The 21,453-nt window shown below is 46.0% G+C and overlaps 1 protein-coding gene across 3 annotated transcripts in view; it reads left to right on the top strand.

The window, feature by feature from the left end:
• Positions 1–18,203: 18,203 nt before the first annotated feature.
• SORBS1 (sorbin and SH3 domain containing 1) overlaps positions 18,204–21,453 on the top strand; it is a 231,778-nt gene continuing 228,528 nt past the window's right edge. For 2 of the 3 annotated variants that reach the window (XM_047073204.1, XM_047073203.1), the window contains exon 1: positions 18,211–18,279. The gene's annotated coding sequence lies outside the window, so the exon portion shown is untranslated. Of the gene's footprint in view, positions 18,280–21,453 lie in introns of all 3 variants that reach the window. The other variant, XM_047073202.1, reaches the window with a different exon arrangement.

The following is a 21,453-nucleotide window of genomic DNA, read 5'->3' as shown; positions in this document are numbered from 1 at the left end:
GGGGGAAAGAGGGCTTCCTGTTTTTCTTCTGCCCTCATTGCTGCTGGCTCCTCATTCAACCTTGGTTTTTACCACTCAGTCTGTGCCGAAGCAGATAGAAAATGGCCTGTAGTTTAAAATAACTATGTGGTGAGAGAAGTGGCATGTACTGATTTTATTGTCACCAGGTTGATCATTTCCTCTTGGTTCTCTGGAACCCAGGTAGGAGGCAGAATAGAAAATGGAAAAGAGAAGAAAGAGGAGGAGGGGAAAAACAATGACTTTCTGGTTAGGTTTCCATGACATAAACATGGGGGGGAAATACAAAAAGCAAGAAAGAATTAAGGGAGCAAGAAGGACAAATAAGAAGGAAAGGGACAGTGGCTATGTGGTAGATATGGGTGAGCAGCAAGGAGTAGGAGAAGTAGAATCCAGAAGCGGAGAGCGAGGAGGAGAAAATAGCCAAAAAAAACATCTGAATGAAGGACCTGCAAGCCTCATCATGACTGAAGGAGCACAGAGGTGTCTGAGATGGAGCTGGGTTAGCAGGAGGATTTAATTGGGAAAAAGGAGAGCTCTTGGATCAGAGGTAAAATCTGGGGAAGCTTGCAGGCCTGAAACATGTGCCAGGTGCTCTGCTAAGTGGTTAACATCTGTTGTTTTATTAATTTAATCCTAGCACCCACTCTGTTATGTAGGTGCTTTTATTCTTCCCATTGTATGGATGAAGAAACTGGGGTTTAGAGAAATTAAGTATTTTGCTCAAGAGCAGTCTTTTAACGACAAGTGGATCTGGGATTCAAACCTGAGTCTGCTGATTCTGGAGCCCTGGCTGGGTAATCTTCAGTTTCACTCCTCCAAATTCTTATCTGGCTTGACCCAATTTGCCTTCCAAGATTGGGTGTATTCAGTGTGGTAGGGGACAGATGGCTATGCGTTGTGTAGATATGTAAAGAGAATTTTCTCAGACTAGTAAAATTATGGATGCCAACCCTGTAAAACCCATGTTATAACGAGGAAACTTTGGAGGAGCTGGGTTGATTAGTCTAGAAGTGAGAAAGTGAGAAAGGTGGGTCATTGGATATTTAAGGGACTGACATGGCAGAGGCAATGATCTCTTGAGTCGTTCCAGGGAGGATACCGGTTGCTGTGACAGGGAAGCAGAGAAGAGTTCAGTCTTGGAACAGGCTTTCCGTTGAGGTTTTCTATAGCCACTTTATTCTGTAGAAGCTCCCCATTCCTGAAGGTGTCCAAACCAAGTTCCCATTGTTCATTCGTCCACTCGTACAAATTCTTGTGGAGGATCCACAATGTGCCATCTCTTTTCCAGAGACTGGGGCACAAAGGGCAACAAGACAAACATACACACTACACTCCAGGGATTTCACTTTAGTGGGGAGAACAGACAATAAAAAGTAGAGAGAGACCAATAATTATATAAACTACTTACAAAGCAGGGTGTGTGTTACAAAGGAAATGAACGAGGAGGACCTGAGATAGGAACTAAAGGAAGGAACTGGAGTGGACCCAGTCAGTGTTCTGCCAAGGGTCCCTGTCATGCTTTCTGTGTTCCTGTCTCCCAGCTTCTATGCACTTTTGCTAAAAGGACCAGTTCTTGCAACTTAGTTCCAAAGATAACCCTTGGGTCGCTGGAGCTCTTGGCCCACATACACAGAGAGCTCCTAACCCTCCTTGGCTCCGGACTCAGCTAGCAGAATAGGAGTGTGAAAGCCCGGCCCTTGTCTTCAGCAGAAACAAAGTTCTGGGTGCAATGCAGGCTTCCAGGCTTCTTTTTTGCTTGGTGTCTTGTGCTTCCCTGTTCAGCTTCCCCCACTCCCTTACTGGTTCCTCCTGGAGCACTTCTTAATGAAAATACTTGCTCGTGAATCCTTGTCTCAGGGAGTGCTTCTGGGAACTCAACTTTGGGTAGGGAGAGAGTCATGATCAGATTTACACTTTTAAAAAGTATCCTGGGGGCTCCTGGGGGCTCAGTTGGTTAAGCAGCTGACTCTTGATGTCAGCTTAGCTCATGATCTCGTAGTCTGTGAGTTCAAGCCCTGCATTGGGCTCCGTGATGATAGTGCAGAGCCTGCTTGGGATTCTCTCTCCTCCCTCTCTCTCTGCCTCTCTCTCTGCCCCTCTCCAGCTCGTGCTCTCTCTCTGTCTCAAAATAAAAATAAATAAAATTTAAAAATTAATAAAAATAAATAAGTATCCTGGTTCCTGAGGGAGAAGAGACTGGGGGGTTGGAAGTGTGGGTGTAAGGAGGCCAGTTGGGGCTAGTAGTCTAGGCAAGGGCTGGAGAAAGCTTGGTCTAGAAGCATGGCAATGGCAATAGCAGGAAGAGGAGGGATCTAAGATCAGTTTTGAAGATGGAATTGACAAGGTTTGCTTGGAAATGACTGAGAGAAAGGAGGGAATCCAGAGTGTCTCCTAGAGATATGTAGGAATATTATGGATAGAAACCCACTTATTGAATGGGAAGTAGAATTAGGTGACCCCAAAAGCCATGTATCCACTTGAAAATACATCCATGATGGCAAGATTTAGCATCAAAAGATAGCAGCTGAGGACAGGTACACCTGAGAGTAGACATAAAAACACAGGGAACGCACACAGACTGGCATGTAGCTTGCAGAAATCATCAAAGCACCCCAAATTCCTTTTGAGTCATCTAATAGAGTGTTTCCACGTCCTGCTTCGGTGGTCCCTACCGCTTGAATCCAGACCATACTTGGCCTTGTGAAGTGTGTTGGGCCTTTGTCTAGGAGGAAAGTGTTTGCTGGCCTTCTGGCTTGGCTCTCTCATGCTCTTGCTGACTGATAACCTTGCTTTTTTAAAGAACAGATGCTAAGCTGTTGTCATTCTGCTGATTAACTGAGCTCTTGCTAAGTGCCAGGCGGTTTGGTTAGTCCTTTGCATGTATAACCTCATCTAACAGCTCTTCCAGGCGGTGCTCTTGTAGCCCCTTTGGGGGCTGAAGCCATCACAACTTAGCTACTTGTGCAGAACCAACTAATCCAAAAGTGGCTGAGATGAGATAGGAACTAGAAGTCCCATGCCATGCCCCAAGTTCTCCACTGGTATGATGGAACCAACTGAAGAGAAGTTGGAGTCTGAGTGCTTCCTCTGCCTATACAAAACCGCAATCCCTCCCAGTGGTGTTGAGCCCCAGAGCAGCAGGGCTGGTTCTCACCCACACCTGCCAGAGCCTTGCAGTAGACACACCCAGTACCCTCTGTTCCCACCCAACCCCAGCGACCCAGTTCCTCATGGCACCTGTCTAGCTCTGCTCCGCAAAGCAGGGCTCCCTGATCCCATTCTTAGGTTCCTAGAGAACAATGCAAGCTCTTGAAGAAGTTTGCTCTCTCGGTGGTTTAGGAATTTCCTTAAAGATGAAGCCAAAATAATTTAATTAGGGGCACTTCAGATCCATTCAACCCGTGTTCACCAAGTCTTGCTTTGTGCTAGACTCTGAGTTTGCAGTGAGTTGAGGAACATTGGTAAACATGGTCCTTGACGGCAGAGAACTCACAGTTAATGCCAAGCACGTTGCCAGGTGACACATATCTAGAAGGCTGACTATTCCTAATTCTCTGGAGAGACTTCAAGGACCTTTTCTAGTTTGAGGGGCTCTCCAAGGCCAGAAACGCTTCTTGCCACAAATGAAAACAGTAAAGGATTGGTTAGCTCACTGATAAAATATTCCATGCCAGGAAACATTCCTGAAAGCTTAAAAAGAATTCTGAATTACATGGGTTTCATAATATATCGATTGGATACTATGCAACCATTTACATGAAAAGGAGATACATGGTGTTCCTGGCTAATGGTGATTACTTCAAAACAGTGAAATTCCTGGTGGTTTTTGTTTTCTTTACTGTGGTTGGTTTTAAATGTTTGATTTAAAAATAATTCATTCAGGGGCACGTGGGTAGCTCAGTCGGTTAAGTGTCCAACATTGGCTCAGGTCATGATCTCACAATTTGTGAGTTAGAACTCCGCGTCAGGCTCTGTGCTGACAGCTCAGAGCCTGGAGCCTGCTTCAGATTCTGTGTCTCCCTGTTTCTCTGCCCCTCCCCTGCTTGTGCTCTGTCTCACTCTGTGTCTCAAAAATGAATAAGTGTTAAAAAAATAAATAAAAATAAAAATAATTTATTCAGAACCCTATCTGCAAAGGCCATACATACTGATTCCAACTATATGGCATTCTGGAAAAGGCGAAATTATGGGGAAAAGATCAGTGGTTGTCAGGGCCTTGGGTGGAGGGAGGGAAGAGTGAGGAATGAATGGGTAGAGCACAGGATTTTTAGGGCAGTGAAACTATTCTGTATGCTATCGTAAGATGGATACATGTCATTATACATTTGTTAAAACCTATGAAATATACAACACAAAGAATGGACCCTTATGTAAACTATGGATTTTAGTTAATAATAACATACCAATACCAGTTCAGCTGTAACAAAAGCACCACACTCAGGCAAGATGTTCCTAATGGGGGAGACTGTGTGCATGTTGGGAGAAGGGTGAGATTGTACAGAAGAACTCCCCATCCTTTCTGCTCCATTTCTCTGTGAACCTAAAACTACTCTAAAAAATAAAGTCTGTTGGGGCTCCTGGGTGGCTCAGTCAGTTAACTATCTGACTCTTGATTCTGGCTCAGGTCATGATCTCACGGTTCGTGGGATCGAAACCCCATGTCAGGCTCTACACTGACAGCACAGAGACTTCTTGGGATTCTCTCTCTCCCTGTCTCTCTGCCCCTCCCTCACTCATGTGTGTGCGTGCACTCTCTCTCTCTCAAAATAAATAAGCATTAAAAAAATAAAGTCTGGGGCGCCTGGGTGGCTCAGTCGGTTGGGCGTCCGACTTCAGCTCAGGTCATGATCTCACAGTCCATGAGTTCGGGCCCCGCGTTGGGCTCTGTGCTGACAGCTCAGAGCCTGGAGCCTGCTTCCGATTCTGTGTCTCCCTCTCTCTCTGCCCCTCCCCTGGTCATGCTCTGTCTCTCTCTGTCTCAAAAATAAATAAAAACATTAAAAAATTTTTAGAAAAAAAATAAAGTCTGTTAATTTAAAAAACCCTATTCTACACATGCAGAAAAATACAGAGACGATAATGAGCACATTCAATCACCACATAGACTTAATGTCTTAAGATTTTGCCATGTTTGTTTTTAGATCATTTTTCAAAGAAATGACAAATTATAGAAACAAAGCCTCTTTATATCTGTCCTAATTTCAACCTCTATCCTCCCTGTCCTGAGAAAATTCCTTCCATTTATTTTTCTATACTTGTTACCTGTTTATCAACTTTAACATGTTGATAAACATTATTATCAACATTAATATTGTTGTTGATCCTTTACTTCTCAAAAATTGAACTGTATATCTGAATCTGAAAATAACCTTATTAATCTTGTATTAAGAATTATTTGTTTATATATGAAGGTGAAGTTTACCCATTTTAATAGCTGTATACTATTCCATCATATGAATATGTCACAATAAGAAGTTTTAAAATAATGCTTTGGAATATACCTTAATGCTACAGGAAAGTATTCATGATTTAAGTGAGAAATACAAGATATAAAACATTATTTATAGTATAACACAAAACACTGCATACAAAAATAAAATGCTGCAATGACAAATCTAAAAGAATTAACACCGCTACTTTGGGATTGTGAGATTATGGATAATTTGTCACTTTCCTAAACCTTATACAGTGAATAAGCATTGTGTGTGTGTGTGTGTGTGTGTGTGTGTGTGTGTGTTGTAAGAAATAAGACTAAAAACATACTGTATTATTGAGAGAAATGTGAGCTGTGTGTCCCATGGAGCTATTACCTCCCTCCCACCTCTGTTGGCAGAGCCCTTGGTGATCTGTAAACAGCCCTGCCCTGTTTTTATCCATTCATCTCATGGGGCAGCAGCTGATCTAGCAAACCCCCTCCCAATAGCCCTGTCTTCCTGGCCTCCGCAGCACATTTGGTTGGTTTTTGGTGCTGATACCCGCAACGCAATTATAGGATTGGCTATAATTATGCCTGCAGTGATATTATAGGATTGGATATAAATATACTTGCTACATGTGAAGAGTTTATTTCTGTTCACAGTTTACCATCTGGCTGCAGCACACCCTTTTCTAGCCAGGAGGGGAAAGAACACTATTCAAACCAGAGGTGAAACAGGAGTCCAATTGGAGGCTTTAAATAATCGACTTCTGAAAACTCACCTCAGCATGTGTGATGCGGCCATAGTGTCAGGAATCCCAGGAGAGAAGCAGCAGGTTTTTTACCAGGTCTGTAGTGTTCTTTCTCTGCTCTGAGCTTGGGATGGAGCTCAGGCAGGCCAGTTCAGACCTTCCTAAGTCACAGTACTCCCATAGGTTTGCAGCCCCTCTCCTCACAGAGGCACCCTCGTGTCCATCTTCTGCCTTCACTGCCCTCTCCAGCTCAAGTCCGACATTGCCACCTGCCTACTAGATAGTTCCATCTTCCTGTCCTAGTGTGCCATCAAACTGAAATCAGAATTATTTCTTAGATGCCCACGCTAGGTCTTTCTTGGGACTTCTCTATTTCTCTTAATGCCAACATGGTGATATCAGTCACCTAGGGGATCATCTTTGGCTACTTTGTGCCTAGCAGGCAGTCAGTTTCTGGCTCTCAGTGATTAATAAACATTTGTTGAATGAAGGAATGAGTAAATGAATGAAACGTCTCTTCCCTTCCATTCTCATAGTCACCTCCCTAGCGCTAGCTCTCATTACTTCATACCCAGACTATTACAGTCACTTCTCAACTGGTTGCTCTGCCTCTGGCCTTTGTTGGTGGTAATTCACCCTGCTGCTGCCACCAGACAGGTTGTTCTTACATGCCACCTCTGTCGTACCACTCCCTTATTTAAAAACTTTTGGTGACTCCTCACTGGCTAATCAAATTGAAAATCACAAGCTTGGCTTACAAGGCCACTGTGCTCTAGCTTTGTGCCTAAACTGCGCACATTCCCAGTCCCTCTGTTCTCTTCTCACACGTCTCGTACTTGACAATCTCTGTGACGATCTTCAGGCCGCTGCCTCGGTCTGGACTGACATTGCCATTTTCACCTGTTCTCCAGAGGAGGGAATATCTAAGCTAACACCAGAAGCATGACTGGAAGGAGAACCATCACTCTCTTATTTAACAAATAGTTGCTGAATTTGCACTCTGGCGGCCACTGAGGCTGATGCATATTGATCCTGCCCTTGCTCCCAAGGAGAGAGTCAGGTACTTTGGACCGTCCACAGGTTCTCCGGAACCCTGGAATGGCCTCACCCTCAGCCTCCTTGGTCACACTGAGTTTTAGGTGTTAACCTGTATCCTCAGTTTTCTGGACACCCTTGGGTTTAACCTGCTGACCCTGCAGGGGAAATGGGTTGTTTTTTATCCCTAGTGGTTGCCTTGGAGCTAGCTGACCGGCGAAGGCTATCGAATGCAGCTCCTTGTCTGGACCCCCCCTTCCTACAGTTCACCCCTGGTCTGGAATCAGACTTTGTGTTATCGATTTCCTTCCCCAGGTCCCTGACCCAAACCATTCCAGTCAGTCCTACCAAGGACTAAGTGGACTTCCAAACGAACAGGACAGCAGGGGGGGCCTTGCCCTCCCAAGTGACATCATGACACTGTGGAAAAGGCCATTTTAGAGTAAGCAACTCCAATATATTATAATTTTTTAAGTTTATTTTTTTATTTTAATAGAGACAGAGATAGTGTGAGTGTGGGAGGGGCAGAGAGAGAATCCCAAGCAGGCTATGCGCTGCCCATACAGAGCCCAACACAGGGCTCAAACTAACGAAACTGCGAGATCGTAACCTGAGCCGAAACCAAGAGCTGGACACTTAACTGACTGAGCCACCCACGTGCCCCATAAAATTTTTAAAAAAACAGTTATAGAACAGACATATGTCACCTGGTCTTATTTTTTTAATAATTCTGCGTGGAAGGAAATTTGGCAAGATATACATAAAATTATAATGGAGAGGTTTTATTTATTTTTAAAATTTTTTTAGTGTTTATTTTTGAGAAAAAGAGGGAGAGAGAGTGTGAGCGGGGGAGGGGCAGAAAGAGAGAGAGGGAGACACAGAATCTGAAGCAGGCTCCAGGCTCTGAGCTGTCAGCCTGATGCGGGGCTCAAACCCACAAACCACGAGATCATGACCCGAGCCGAAGTCGGATGCTTAACCGACTGAGCCACCCAGGCGCCCCGGTTTTTAATTTTTTATTTTTGTTCATCAATAGTTTCTAAATTTTTCACAATGATCATATCTTTACAAAAAATTTTTTTTAATGTTTATTTGTTTTTGTGAGAGAGAGAGAGACTGAGACAGAGACAGAGTGTGAGCGGGGGGAGACAGAATCCAAAGCAGGCCCTGGGCTCTGAGCTGTCAGCACAGAGCTGATGCGGAGCTCAAACTCATGAACCATGAGATCATGATCTGAGCTGAAGTCAGACGATTAACCGACTGAGCTACCAGGCGCCCCCACAATGATCATATCTTACCAGGAGAATATTTAAGGAAAAATAAACTTGGTGGCACGAAATGCTGGGATATTAAAAACATCACTGTATAGTTTATGTTATATAAATGTGAATTACTAACACAATAGTTTTGTCATTTTCTCTTTCAGAGAGTTCATAATTATGTTCCTTGCTAATTATATCACCTGTTAGAGGGGGTGTCTTAGAAACACAGAGGTTAGTGTTTGCTTACAAAACTGGAAGTCCTCATTTCTCCCATGTTGTCTGCCCAGGCCTCTCTGTCATAGCCACCAGATCCTGGCATCTATCAACCCCTGCGCACATGAAACCCCGGGTGAGGGAGCTCTCCTGGCCTGGCCTACAGAAGCTTAGACAAGAATTGCCACAGAAGCATCAAAACAATAGAATGTGATGTCGTGGGCATCCCAGGGGGAAATAACGGGAGGTTGAAATGCACTTTTGCATCATTGATTTTCCCTGCTGATTGAGCCCTGTTTATCTCATTTGGCAGATCAGCCTCAAAGTGCATGAACTATTTGTGCCTCATTAATTTCCAATAGATTGATTTTGCTAGGATTGCGAATTGGCCATCTTGAATTGCAGCCTGCAGAAGCCAGCCCAGGCTCAGCCTCAGGGGCAGGAGTGCATGAACAGCAGCCATCGCTGTAGCCTTCACCACCAGAAGAAGAGACTAGAGAGCTGGTCTGAGGCCACAAAGGCAGCAGTGCCTTAAATTTTCTCTGCAACCGGGCAAGATAAAATATGGAGCCACAAGAAAGCAAACAAGGGTCATCCAGGCCCTTTTTTTTTCCTTTCTCGCCCATGTATCCACCTTGATGTCTCCCTCCCCAAATGCCTCTCTCTCTGTCACCGCAGACCCCCTCTAAAGGTAAGAAGAATAAAGGTAACATTTTTAAAAGAAACACATAAAATAAATTTGAAGACTAGCTTATAAAACAATGAACGCTGAACTCCTTACAACATGAGGGTCAGAGACAAAAACAGAATATAAAATACAAAATACAGAATATACTAAAACTGAACATACAACATGACATTGCTTCCTAAAAAGTATACGGAGGGGAAAAAAAGATTCAAAGGAAAACGGCTGAGTGGGGATAGTGGTAGCTTCAAGCAGTAAGGATATGGGTGGTTATCATTTTTTTCCTAAGGTTTTCTATATTTTCAACACTGTATGAAGTGATTAGTAGTATATTTATCCTGAGAAAAATTTTATAGAAATATATAAAGTAATAATACACACGTAAATAAAGGGGCCTGTGCCTTTCATTTGGCAGGGTATATTGGCCTCTGCCAGTTAAAATACCAGAAACCTAATTCAATTTAACCTGGAAGTCCTCAAAAAATTAAACAGGGGAGCACCTGGGTGGCTCAGTCAGTTGAGCGTCCGACTTCGGCTCAGGTCATGATCTCGCAGTTTGTGAGTTCCAGCCCCGTGTCGGGCTCTGTGCTGACAGCTCAGAGCCTGGAGCCGGCTTCAGATTCTGTGTCTCCCTCTCTCTCTGCCTCTCCCCTGCTCACACTCTCTCTCTCAAAAATAAATACACATTTAAAAAATGTTTTTTTTAATGTGACATCAAGGGGCACCTGGGTGGCTCAGTCAGTTAAGTGTCCGACTCTTGATTTCGGCTCAGATCATGATCTCACAGTCATGAGATGGAACCTTGCCACAAGCTCTTCGCTGAGTGTGGAGCCTGCTTTGGGTTCTTTGTCTCCCTCTCTCTGCCCCTCCCTTACCCACGCACGTGCTCTCACTCTGTCTTTCTCTCTCTCAAAAATAAATAAACATTAAAAAAAAAAAGTTAAACACAGAGTTAACATATGGCCCAGCAATTCCACTCCTAGGTATATACCCAACAGAACTGAAAACATATGCCGACACAAAAAAAACGTTCATAACGGCATTATTCATAATAAACAAAAAGTGGAAACAATCCAGATGTCTATCGACTGATGAAAGGATGAACAAATGGTGGTAATGTGTACAGTGGAAGGCTAGCCAGTCATCAAAAGGAACACAAAATACTGACACACGCCAGAGCAAGGATGAACCTTGAAAACATGCTGAGTGACAGAAGCCAGACACAAAAGGCCATATATTGTATGATCCCATTTATATGAGATGTCCAGAATAGGCAAATCTACAGACAGAAAGTAGATTGGTGGTTGCCAGGGACTGAGGGGAGAAGGGAAATGCTGATAGATATAAGGTTTCTTTTTGTGGTGATGAAAATGTTCTGGAATTTGACTGTGGTGATGGTTGTACAACCTTATGAGTATACTGAAACCACTGGATCATATACTTTAAAAGGATAAATGTTCTGGTACATGAATTATATCTCAATTAAAAATGTTTATTTATCCATTTCAAGAGAGAGAGAGCAGAGGAGGGGCAGAGAGAGAGAGAGAGAGAGAGAGAGAGAGAGAATCCCAAGCAGTCTCCACACCACCAGCGCAGAACCTTATGCAAGGCTCAAACTCACAAACCGCGAGACATGAGTTGAAACCAAGAATCGGTCGCTTAACCGGCAGAGACACCCAGGCGCCCCTATATCTAAATTAAAAAAAAAATTTGTTCTGGAACACTGTCTTGTAATTGCCTGTATATGTATTCGTCTCTCCCAGGAGGTTGTGGGCATCTTGAGGATAAGGTGCTGTCATTGTTCTCTGGTTTTCCAACACTGAGTAGAGGACCTGGAACACAGTGGGCACATGATATTGGTTAAACTGAATGATTTGAGAGTCCTCTTCCCACAATCCCAGGGCTACCTGGCTGGCTCTTCTCCCCACCCTCATTGAACCATCTGGGTGTTAGAAACTCTAATCCAGGTATAGTATATTCTGGAACCAAAGAGTGGCGTGGCTTATGGTTTGAATACCAACTGGTGGGATCACATTGTTTGACCCCATTGAGGCTTGTCTTGGAGGCATATTGAGTTCAGTAAAAGGGCTGCCACTGACCCCTCGGGGGTCCTTACTCTCCCCCTATTGCAGTATTCACCAGGAATAACCCTCCTTCTTTGGAGGTGGCAACAGATTCTGGGAACCTCATTTTAATAGGCTTTCTGGTTATTCCCTACTTCTGATTAGGGTCAAATGAAAAAGTCCTTGGTTCTTTTGACCAAGGGAAGAGATAGTTATCTCTGTCCGTGACTCTCTTGTATAAAGTCCAGTTGCCCTCAATTCCTTGGCTGTAGGACATGACTCTTTCAGATTTCCTCCTTCTTACAGGGCCAGATAGACAGGTAGGCCGTGTGAGCACTGCTGAAATTGCCAGTTTGAAGAGGGCTCCAAACATCGCAGGAAATAGGCGACTTTCCCAGACCTCCTGTCACAGAGAGCCACGTATGTCAGGATGAATTGCTTGGTTCGGCCTGTTGGGGATGCAGGTGGTAAGATCCCTAAGGTGATGGCATAGTGACTAGAGGTGGTCACTAAACCACTGTTCACAAAAGTGGGTCAAGGTAAGGGTCAAGGTTTAGGAGACAGGTTTTGGAGATAGGGAAGGCAAGTTTGGGGACAGAACAGATTTGCTGAGGTAACAGAGAAGGGGCTGACACCTGATAGGCACTCCTGCCATCTTCTCTTCTGCCCTTTCCCCACACAGCATTCGGCATCTCCTCTTGATAAATGCTGGCAAAGAGTTATTAACCTTCCCAGGGCACCCATGTGACTCAATTTGGCCCTGTGTAATGAGTTCCTTCAGTGAACTCTTCCAGTCACCCCTGACAAGCTTCCAACAGCTCCCAGAATGTCAGTTATTCCGTTAACACCATTGTTGTTGATTTTTTAACCTTGTTAAGGTTACAATAGTTTAGTGAGGCTAGTTGCCCTGTTTCTGAAGTTGTATACATTTTTTGTGCTTCAGGGCATTCCATGCTGTCTTTTCCCCTCACTTGCTATCTCTCTCACTTTCTCTTGCTCTTCCCGTGTCACCCTCTTTTTCCTCCTCCTTCCTCACTCCTCCTTCCTGGCTTCCTCCTTTTCATTCTCAGAGAAATGTCTAAGAGTTGGCAACTGGGTTCCACCAACCCTAAAAATACTTCCCTCAGATAAACCCTTCATTAACGAAATTACTTCAGAGTAGTAAGACTTCTAAAGTAAACCCAGAGTATTCTAATCAGTGTATCCCCTGCCCAGTCAGGTGGCCCCCTCCTCTTGTCCTTCTCCCAAACTCCTGACCTAGTGCAGGCTCTTCCATTAATTCAGTGACAGTGGATTGAAGTGTGTTTCTGTACTTGTGATTTCTTTCAAAGGTCCACCTAGGTCAACATTTTAAATGTCTTATTTTGACTAATAGCATAAAACAATCTCAAAACCAAACCTTATGCACTTGGTCAAATACAATTGTACAGAATTGGGATTCTATTACATACACGTGTTTTCATCCAAGCAACAACACCAGATATGTTGGAGCAAGTGGCTTTAGACTGATAAACAGAGGCCCGTCTCAAGACTCTTGGGGTTACTGGTTCAAACTCATCTCGGCCCTGCCTCTCAAGCACAGTGATCCCTACAGCTCCTCTCGTTTCCACCTGGTCCCACAGACTTTTCGTGACCAACCTCTACCCATCTCACCAAACTTCCCTAACGTAGCATCTGCCAGTGCCGACCTCCAAAGAATATGGAATTCTTGGGTCTGGCATTCCACAATCTTCCAAGTCAGTTCTGTGCCCTGAGGCATGAAAGTAAAGATTCATTTTTCTCAGTCATTAATCAGCAAGAAACAAGAGAAATCTATTCTTTAAGGATGTTTTGCTCTTTCCACTACTTGCTTCACTTTCTTCAAGATGTTACCAAAAAAATTAGGTGCAGGGGCACCTAGGTGGCTCAGTCAATCAAGCATCCAACTCTTGATTTCAGCTCAGGTCATGATCTCATGGTTTGTGAGTTCGAGCCCCACATCGAGCTCTGCACTGACCATGCAGAGCCTGCTAGGGATTCTCTCTTTCCCCTCTCTCTCTGCCTTTCCCCCTGCTCACATGTGTGCTCCCCCTCTCTCTCAAAATAAATAAATAAACATTAAAAGAAAAGAAAGAAAGAAATTAGGTACAAATGGTCACCAGGGCTTTAGTGATGTATCAGCTAAACTCTTTGATACATAATTCCCTTTCCCTCATCCTATTTTGTTCTGCCTCCCCTCCTGGTGTTCTCCAGCTTATATGTCTGAAAATGATAATGGCCCCTCTTTTGTGTAACTGGGGAAACAAGTTAACAAAGCCAACGCATTTTAGGAAAGCATCTTTCACAACTTGGCTTCCTAGTTATATTAGTAAAAATATCCACTTACCAAGTACTCACTCGTCAGGCAGTGTGTAAGCACTTTATATGCATGCTTTCATCTACAGCTCACAAGTGACCCTTGGAGGGCTGTGTTTTCCTCACGTTGCAGATGAGGGATCCAAGAGCTTACATGAGAGTTCCATATTAGGTGTTGGGGCCAGGATTCTGTCCACAGGCTCAACCACCATGCTCACTGCCATCTCTAGATCGTGTTGTTTATTTCCCTCTCCTCCAGTCTGCATGACTCTAAAGATGGAGGAAAGGCTGACAACTCTGGGCTATCCTCTGCAAAATCCTCCTCCCTCATCCCCTAATTCCTCACACTACAGCCTGCTTGGGGGATGAGGGAATAAACATCCTACAGCATGTTTATGATCGACTCTCCTGCCTGATATTTTTATTTCTCTCCAGCAGTGGAAGGACTGCTGGGAATAATCTGATGCACATGAAGAGAAAGCGAGGAGTTACTAATAAGATTAAATTAAGTTTAAGTACATTTTTAACAGTGTGTAAAAGCACAGCGCTAAGCATTGTTAGAGATGAGCAGACACAAGCCAGAACCTCATGGAATTTATAATCTGGTGAGTAGAGAGGATGAGGAATAGGACTATACACATATGTATATGAGTTCATGCCAAATATGGTAAATTCCATGACAAAGGAAAAAGTGAAATGTTGTAGGGCTGGAAGGCAGAAGTGCCCCCATTTCCCTGGGAACCAGGAATGAGTGTATGACATAAGAGATGGGATGGAAAATGGAAAGCCCTGAGCTTTACTCCAGGCTTGGTCACTGATACACAGAGAAGGCCTTGGTGTTTCTCCCCCCAGGACAGGCCCCAGAACTTACAAGGCCCATACAAAATGAAACTGTGGGGCCCCTTGTTAAAAAATGAATTTCAAGATGGCAATAAACTGAGAGTGGGACTCTTCTCAGCACAGACTGTGCACCTGGCCTTCCCTATGCCTCGGACCTGGGCCTCTGCTTCCTCTGGGGTTACCTTTGGGAGGTAGGGAGCCAGGTCTCACCATCCCAGCACAGGGTCCGTGACTCAGGTAAATCAGTGAACCGGAGACAAGAATGAATTGACACATTTATGCCTGCTGATTTCTTGGGTGGCTTTCAGTGTTAAGATGTTATTAGACCATGACCTGAACACTTCTTGGAGGAGACATTTGAGATGAGTCTTGAAGGATAGTAGGATTTTTCTTTCTTTCTGTTCTCCCTCTTCTCTTCACTCCTGTCCTTACACTATTTTTCCATTTGTCTCATAAACACACAGACTAGAGGGGTGCCTGGGTGGCTCAGTTAGTTAAGCATCCAACTTTGGCTTAGGTCATGATCTTGCAGTTCATGAGTTTGAGCCCCACGTCAGGCTTTGTGCTGTCAGCGTAGAGCCTGGAGCCTGCTTTGGATTCTGTGTCTCCCTCTCTCTCTGCCCCTCCCCCCCACTTGCGCGCGCACGCGCTCTCTCTCTCTCTCTTTCTCTCTCAAAAAAATAAATAAATTTACACACACACACACACACACACACACACACACACACACACACATACACACAGACTGGAACCAGCAGAGTTCAATATCCGAGGGATGACTTGAAGACAGACCACAAGATTCCTCAAGACACTTTCCCACTTACAGGGATGGCCTTGCCTGTAGATAAAATTTCCACAGGTAGAATCTGGTTTTTCATTTTCAAATTATTTTATTGTATTTTATTTTTTTAGAGAGAGAGAACACATGTGCATGAGCAGGGAGGGGCAGAGGGAGAGAGAATCTTTTTTTCTGTTTTTGTTTTTGTTTTTTAGAGAGAGAGAGTAAGCACAAATGGTAGAGGGAGAGAGAGAATCTTAAGCAGGCTCCACACTCAGTGCAGAGCCCAACATGGGGCTTGATTTCACAAGCCTGAGATCATGACCTGAGCCAAAATCAAGAGTTGAGCGCTTAACCAACTGAACCACCGAGGCACCCCTTGTTTTATTTGAATTAAACAATTTAGTAGATGTTTATGAAAAAAAATCAGAAAAATATAGATGAGCAAAAAAAAAAAAAACCCAACCAATTACTCGTAATCCCATAAGAAATATTTCTAATGGGATTACAGTATTAAAGTAGTTTTCAATCTGGGGCACCTGGGTGGCTCAGTCGGTTAAGCATCTGACTTTAGCTCAGGTCATGATCTCATGGTTCATGAGTTGGAGCCCGGTGTTGGGCTCTGTGCTGACAGCTCAGAGCCTGGAGCCTGCTTTGGATTCTGTGTCTCCCTCTCTCTCTGCCTCTCCCCTGCTCACTCTCTGTCTCCCTCTCAAAAATAAACATTAAAAATTAAAAAAATGTTTATTTTTAAAAATTTATTTATTTTTTAACATTTATTTATTTTTGAGACAGAGAGAGACAGAGCATGAGCAGGGGAGGGTCAGAGAGAGAGGGAGACACAGAATCCGAAACAGGCTCCAGGCTCTGAGCTGTCAGCCTAGAGCCCGATGCGGGGCTCGAACTCATGGACTGCGAGGTCATGACCTGAGCCGAAGTCGGACGCCCAACCAACTGAGCCACCCAGGCGCCCCAAAAAATGTTTAAAAAGTAGTTTTCAAGCTACTTTTCTATTCAGTCAAGTATTGTGTACATCTTCATGTGTCAGTGTCACTGTACTTTTTCATTTTTCATGGTTGTATGGTATTCTGTCATAAGGTTGTACTATAACTCTCTCCTGGGGTTGTTGTGTGGTGTGAGTTAATGCATGTAAAACTCTCAGCACAAATACAGAATAGTGCATAGTGGACTAGATGTGCTCAATTAAAAGTCATTTTATTACTTTACAGGGTCAGAAGGAACTATCTTGCCTAGATCAGGGGGTAAGCTAATGTAGAGACTGGGAAGCCTGACTCCTAGTCTAGTCTTCTTTGCAAAGCAGCAGGATGAAGTGAGAGTGGAAGGAGACATGGGTTGAGAGCTCCCCAGATTGAGTGGTTTCCTGGCGGTGTCTTGTCTTCTCTTGTACAGTAGGCTCCCAGGTGGCTAGGAGTGTTCTGATATTTTTTTTTTTCTTTACACAGGATAGCCGGTGCTCAGCAAAAACTCGTCACTGTTCCTTGACATCTAAGAACCTTAGCAGATGTGTTTCCCATCAGCCTGTGCAGTCATTAAGGCCTGTCTTTACCTCACCACACACAGCTTGTTAACTGGAAACGTGCTTTGGCTGAAGATTCTTGCCAAGGGCGGCTGGCAAAAGTCAGTTTTGTTCAGCCCAAACGATGACTGTTCTACCTTTAGGTATGTCCCAGGGATGTCGGCAGCTAGGCGTGGCTGCTTGCTGGCCCTGAGACCTTGGGCAAGCAGCTTCCTTTCTCTGATTCCTTTTCTGTAGCACTGGCGGGGGGCGGGGGGTACTGGAGGAGGACAGGATGGCATGGCCAGGGGTTAGCTCTGAACTCAGTCTAACAAAGTACCCTTCTCTTCACTTGCACATTTCCCTGTTTTATTCTGTTCACTCTATGTTTCACATTGCTGGGGATTTTATTTTTTCACTTGTTTGTCTCCCTCAGTGAAATGGAAACTTCATGAGGGGAAGCTTCACTGTTTTCTATGGTAACCCCAGGGCCCAGCACATGCCTGCCATGGAACCCCTGAATGTGTGTTTTATAAATGAAATCTCAGAGCCTGGGTTCAAATCCTGATTGCAATGCTTTCTGTGTGACCTTGAGCAAGCCACTTAAATGTTAACAGTTTTCCCATTTGTAAAAATAGGGATTAGTGACAGTGCCTCTTTTAGGACTCTGAGGTTCAAATGAGAAAATATCCAGGAAGTATTAAACACTGGCTGGTACAGAGTATAATTATGATAGTAGCAAACATTCATGTAGCACGACGACTAGGCACTGATCTAAATGCTGACATATGTTAACTATGTTAACCTTCACTACATCCTACTGTTACACCATTTTACAGATGAGCAAACTGGGCACAGGGGTTAAGCAACATATGCACTCAAGACATGTTAGCTGTTATTTTTATGCCTACGTTCCTTCCCAGCTCCCCGCAGGCGAGCCCTCTGAAGGACCAAGAGGGCGCGCGGGGCCAGCCTCGGGCCCAGCCAGCGGCCAACCAGGACGTAAAGGGTTACTGGGACCGCGCACGCCGTGTTGCCGAAGACCCGCGGGCCCGCGCTCTCGGCTCACAATGCCGCGGGGCGGGGCGGCGGGGCCCTACTTCGCCTCCCATTGGCGCACACGCCCCTTCCTGTCACGGCCGGGCCGGGCCCCGCCCCCTGACCCCGCCCCCCGCCCCGGCGCTGCCGGAGTGGACGGTTCCAGACGCATGCTAATGAGGGGGCGGCCGCCTCAACCCATTGGCCGGCCGCGAAGTGTCGGTGAAGTCAGCGGCGAGTCCCAGAAAAACAGAGCGGGGCCAACTGCAGCGTGTAGTGCGAGTGGGGCAGGACGCGCGCCGCCCGCCCGCCCGGAGACCCGCAAGGTAAGCCCGCGCCAGCCGCCCGCTCGCCCGCCCGCGCTCGCCCGACCGGCGGCGGCGGCGCCGGGGGCGTGCGGCGGCCCGGCCCCCGCGGGCGGCGCCTTTGTTCCGCGCTAGGAGGAGGCGCGTTTAAAGGGCCAGCTGTTGGAAGGACTTGGGGGACGCCCTCCCCCAGAGCATCCCCCGTGGTCACGGGGAAAACCGTGGTCCCCCTTGGCCGAACCCTCCTTCCTTCCTGCTGGGTGGATCCTCAGTTTCTCAAGGAAAGTTCCCCAGGGTGCGGGGCTTCCCGGGATTCAGGTTTTGTTTTATTTTTTGTGGGTGGGGGTACGTGCGATCATGGCCTCTGCTAGGAGAGAACGTCCGCCTGCCTCAGGCTGGCTGCAATATGGGTGGGTGGAGGAGACATCAAAGCCCGGGTGGGTTTGCGCTGTAAAGTGAAACTACCAAGGAGGGGCTCCTCTGCAGCAGCCAGAGGAAGAAGGAGGGAGCGAGCGGCAGGATGGAGGCATCGCAGGTGTGTTCATTTATCAGCATCCCCCAGGAGGAGAGGGCGGCGGGAGGGGTGCTAGGACGATCCGTCTGGCCTAGGACCCGCCTGAATGAGCGGGTACGTGTGTGGGTCTGGGAACACCGTGCGTGCCCATCCGCCCATGCTCCTTCATTCCCCAGAGTGACTGGCAGCATCTTGCTAGGCAGCTTATCACCGACATGGACGGAAAGCCAACTCCTTTCTCCGAATTCCCCGGGCATCCCCGGCTCCCACCTGGCTGCTTTCCGATGTGGCTTCCTTGATACGCGGCAGCGCCATTCAAGATAGAGGGGGAAAGAGGCTTGAAGTCATTATGTACCGTTCATGGGGGAATATGCTGTCGAATTCTGCATCCCCGTGCATCCGCTGTCGTAAGATGGCTTTGAAATTCACCAGTGCATGCTTTCTTCAGGCAGACAGAATTTATTACGCTATTACATTGCTACATAAAAGCAGAAGGGATCCCACTGAGCGTGGCTCCTTTTATCCAGACCCTGGGTTTTCCCAGTATGTTCTGGCTGAGCCTTTGGATTTTTGTTTTAAACTGAGCGCTGGGATGCTCCTGTTGTCACAGGGCCGACCTGCTGAAATTGCCAGAATTGATTTCGCTGTCAATAGGAGGGAGGTTCGTTTAGAGACATCATGGAACCTATCTAGCAGTCGGGCCTCTGACATCCCCCCCCCCCCCCCCGGCCACTTTTCTTCTCATAAGTGGAGGCCAGGGATGGCCTGTCTGTCTCCACTCTCCTTGGTTTTCAAGCTCCTCTATTTAGATTCAATTGTGTGGTTTTGATTGGAGAGGTAGCTTGGTGGTGACTGAAGAGAAGGGGTGGATTAAAAGTGGGGTGGGCAGCAGATGGGGACAGCAGCTTCAATGACAGAAAGCACATGCTGGACATTTGGAGACTCCAGATCTACAGCCCTTAGAGACAGGTGAGCTAGATGGCTGTCTACCCACAAGAGGGTGTGTGTGTGTGTGTGTGTGTGTGTGTGTGTGTGTGTGTGTGTTGGCTTGAGGGAGGGGTGGGGGAAGAGGATGCTGCCAGCAGTTTTCTGCCCCACCCTCTTGATGCTGCCTTAAATAGCTCCTTGCCAGCCATGCTCTGCTGTCTCAGGCTCTTGGCCTAAGGGGATGGCAGGGAAGGGTGGGTCTGTTGGCACCTTTGCTCAGGGCACTGTTAGAGGGGACAGTTAGGAAAAGGGTAGTTGTCCTGGGGTTGCAGAGAGCTCATTTCTCAGCTGGAGGGCCCAGAGTTGAACTGTCACTGGTGGCTTCCCAGCAGGGAATTAGCAACTGAAAAGAAATGCTTTCTACCCTGTGGGGCAAAGAGATGGGAGGATATTGTCATCTTCCCTTCGACCCCACCCCCTGTTGGCCCCATCCTCCTCTGACCTGCTTTCTTTCTTTCTAGTTGGAGAGCTCCTGTGAACTTTTCTGAAGGGATTGGGAATAATGGGGGGTGAGGTAGGAGTTCTGGGAAAGGCCGAGCAGATGCTTCTTACTGGTAGAACAAAGGACTGTTCAGCTCTCCTCTCTTTTCCCCTCCCTAAAATAGAGTTGAATATAGATAGCAGAGTCTGGGGTTTTCTTTGCAGAGTATGAATGGGCAGGGTTCTGGAAAGAAGGCTTTTATTAGGTAGCATTGGTAATGGCCATTCAAACTTAGCTCTGGACCCTTCCTTGGACATGGACATAGATTTGCTGTAGAGGGCACTCACTGGTAATTTAGGATTTAATCTGTCTCTGTAAAAGGAAACAGAAGGTTCCAAAAAGCTTTGGTGGAGAAGGTCTGGGCCAGAGGCAGGACAGCTGGCTTTGATCCTGGCCACTAACCTGCTTTGGGCTTTGGGCTAGTGGCTTCCACTCTCTGGGCCTGTGTCCTTGTTGGAAAAAAGTGGAAGCTCTGGAGAAGACCATTTCCAGGGGTTCCTGACAGCATTACTGTTCTTAGATTCACAAGTACAGTTTGTGAGGGCATTTTAAGATTCTCTTCTGTTTGCTAAACTGATGTTAAACTCACAGTATTGCTCAATGGTATGAAAGAATATTCCACGACTTCGGTTTCTGATGGCTTCAGACTGGCCTTTTCCTTGAATAATACAACTCAGAAGGTTTTTACTGTATGCAAATAATTAGGAGCTAGAACGGCCCTGAGTGGGAGGCACCCACTGAGTGAGAGGCACCCACCGTCTGAATGGGTGGTTGGTTGGGGAGATTTGAATCGGCAGAATGCTAAGGAAGGGGAGTTTCTAGAATTCGTTCTCTTTTCCTGTGTGTGTTTCACTCACGGCTTTATTTATGGTTATACAGGTGAGTGTTCAGATATTTAGAGCATGAGCTTTGGAAGAAAACTCTGTGATTGCCAGGTTTCACCCCCTCACTGAGGAATTTGAGAGATTAGGAAAGTTTGGTGATTTGTCCAAAGTCATACAGGTAGCAAGATGCAAAGCCAGGGCAGGAACCCAGGTGGGGTAGATTCTAGGTCCTGTATTCTAGATTATCTCTTAAACTCCCTCCTCCTCTGAGATTCTAAAATGGGATAGCCAAAAGTAAGGAGGAAATAGGGGCTGAAGAAGGGAGAGGTTGGGGGCAGGTCAGGTGGGGAAGGGGAAAACACAGACCCCAAGCTTGAAGGAGAGAGGGA

Source organism: Lynx rufus, unplaced genomic scaffold (genome assembly GCF_022079265.1).
Source record: "Lynx rufus isolate CCGP_SWC_20201006 ecotype Redwood Valley unplaced genomic scaffold, mLynRuf1.p SCAF_11, whole genome shotgun sequence".
NCBI lineage: Eukaryota > Metazoa > Chordata > Mammalia > Carnivora > Felidae > Lynx > Lynx rufus.
This window is presented reverse-complemented; position numbering and strand designations above follow the sequence as displayed.